General features: G+C 35.9%; 1 long non-coding RNA gene across 1 annotated transcript; it reads right to left on the bottom strand.

Moving 5' to 3' along the window:
- Positions 1-415: 415 nt before the first annotated feature.
- LOC132032505 (uncharacterized) lies at positions 416-1,387 on the bottom strand. The gene is made up of 2 exons (XR_009408484.1): positions 1,253-1,387; positions 416-1,054 (listed from the first exon to the last, which is right to left on the bottom strand). It is a non-coding gene; the product is annotated as an uncharacterized LOC132032505 (long non-coding RNA).
- Between the last annotated feature and the right edge of the window lie 1,276 nt (positions 1,388-2,663).

Below are 2,663 nucleotides of genomic sequence, written 5' to 3'. Positions count from 1 at the left end.
CTCTACACCAAATATAAATTTTGAAACAAATCAAAAACGGTACATAATTTTGGTTTGGTGGAGTTTGTTCTGAACAGTAGGGATGCAAAGATAACAATCTTAAAAATTGAATGGGTTCATGTGATTGTACACTTTTGGTCCAGTTAAATTTTTTTTAAAATTAAAAAGATTCAAGATCCGACTTCCATTATAGGAATCGGTAAAAAGATAAGGTGAGACAATGGAAGTGTGTAAAAGTGACCAGTCATGAGAAATTGCTTAAGTCCCTGAAAAAATCTGAAATTTGAAGAATACGTGTATTCTCTTTTTTACTTATTTCCCAAACACAACAAACAAAAAATAAAATTTAATAACTACTATTAAGGAACTACAAAACTTGAAGAGCCAGAATACAAAAAAAAAAAAAAACATGGGATTTAGTACAATGTTTATTCCAAATTGACATTCATAACCCCCACGAAAAGGATCAAAAGGGTATATAAATAATCACATGAATTTGCTTGAATACCATTCTTGATAGCAAATAGTTCTCTTTCTTCTGATCATGCTTCATGAATTCAAATCTTTTTGCTGTGCAATTTTACATGGAATAATAGCTCAGGAGGGATAGACAAGGAAGGAGAACGTGAGTTGGGCGGGAACGGAGATGGACACTAAACAAATCTTACATCGAGAAGTCATGATGTAAGATTTGCGGCAACACAAAACACAAAAACGTAACACAAAACACGGGGTCTTACAAGGTCAAGAAAAGGTCTTACAAGGTCAAGAAGACTTGGGTAGGTGAAGGAATGAAAGGCAACAAGTCAAAAAATCGAAAAAAGAGAGAAAAGAAAACAGAAAAAACGAGAAAAGGTGGTGAGAAAGCTCAGGTAGGATAGCACCGAGATTAAGATGAGGACGCCACCCTCATCATGAGGAAGACAAGGCCTTGACTAAGGAGTAATACCAAAGATGCCATTAGGCTTATACTTTCCAGTTTTTGCAGCCTTTGGCAGCTTGAAGCTTGTTGACTTAGTACTCCACTCATACATGCTAAAAGTTTCAAGAAAACCTGCATCCAAAGAAAAAAGGAAAGGCATTTACTTTTAATGCACTTTGAGATAACAAATAAGTGATGAAAATGATGTTAGATAATGTACAAGAAAAAAAACTTGTGTGCTTTTGAAGGAAAATATATTTACGGTTGGGAATTGGAGTAAAATTATGGAAAAATAAATGGCAGAATAAAGGAAAAAGGAAGTAGGGATACCTTGTGGAGATTTCAGTGTTGCTTTCTGCACTGCAATATTTTCTCTCAAACCCATAAAAAGTACACAAACTAAAGAAAGAGAGGAGAGAATGAATGAATGAATGGAATGAAGAAACAAAGGTATAGAATGAATGGGCTTATAAGGTGGTGGCCAGTGGGCTGGATGGACCTGACAGTGACAGCTCCAAAGGCCCAGAGAGAATTTAGAGTCTGGAACCAAAATGCCTCAAAAAAAATCATTTTGAATCAAAATATCCAAAAAAAAATATTACAAAACTACCTTTTAGTGTAGTATTTTATTTAAAAGTGAATGGACGCAACCGTAACGGACCCGTTAAGTGCTTTAACGCAGAAAATCGCGCTATAGGTTAATGTTAACCGTAACGAGGCGTTGATCGCTTTAGCGCGATGCATCGCGTTATAGAAATTTGTCTCTCGCAATAGCGCGATTTTTCGCTATATTCACTCCGCCATTTTTCAAAACCAGCCTCTTATTACATTTTCACTACCTTTTCATAGTTTAGTCATATATTAATCATGCTTTGAGATTCTAACTTGATATTTTATATAAACCCTACTTATATTTGTACAATTAATAAAATAGGCTCGATTACATCAAGAATACGCAATACTTTGGATTGTCGTTTTAGTAGTTGAAAAGTGCTCAAGTCTTTTTTGTTTAAAGACTTGTAGTCATTAGCTTTAAGTTATTTATCTTTTAGGGTTTCATCTTATTTTTAAATTAATGCTTAACTTTATTTCGAATGTATCACATTTTTTCTATTATCAATTTAGGATATGAAACTATAAACAATAATAAAGACTAAGATAATATTTATAAATATGCAAAAAATATATAATATTTACGATAAATTGTACAACACTAATGTATATACACTATCGAGATGGGTCCCACATGTAGTATGCCGGAGACTATCCCAAAACCCAAGGCTCGTACCATCCCCACCGCATTCTCGCCATCGTCTCCGCCCTTTTTTCCTCTTAATAACAAGAGCCTAAGTCATGATCATCATCCCTTCCACGGCCGTGCGCCCCGACTAGAATGTGCTTCTTAACGGGATGCGGTCCCCGCTCGCACGGGGCGAGAACCTCATGATGACCTAGGTCTGGAAACTCGGACTCTCCCTCGTCAGGAGTTGCCACCGCTGGCGCCAAACGATGAACCTAAAAAATATATAATAATTAGTACCATTTCTTATTTATATTGAATACATTAACGTTATTTATTTAATCAAACCTGTGTGTCAACGGACGCTTGAGTAGGCTCCTGAGATGGGTCTGTAGGCTCACCCACGAGATGGGTGTGTGTGGTGAATATGAGGTAGTCTCTGGGACGAGATCTTTGTTCGAAGTCCCAGTAAAGATTATAAAAATTAAATAAATATTTACC

Source organism: Lycium ferocissimum, chromosome 10, assembly GCF_029784015.1.
Source record: "Lycium ferocissimum isolate CSIRO_LF1 chromosome 10, AGI_CSIRO_Lferr_CH_V1, whole genome shotgun sequence".
In the NCBI taxonomy this organism is placed as follows: Eukaryota; Viridiplantae; Streptophyta; class Magnoliopsida; order Solanales; family Solanaceae; genus Lycium; species Lycium ferocissimum.
The sequence above is the reverse complement of the archived record's forward strand: the minus strand, read 5'-3'. Positions and strand labels throughout refer to the sequence as shown.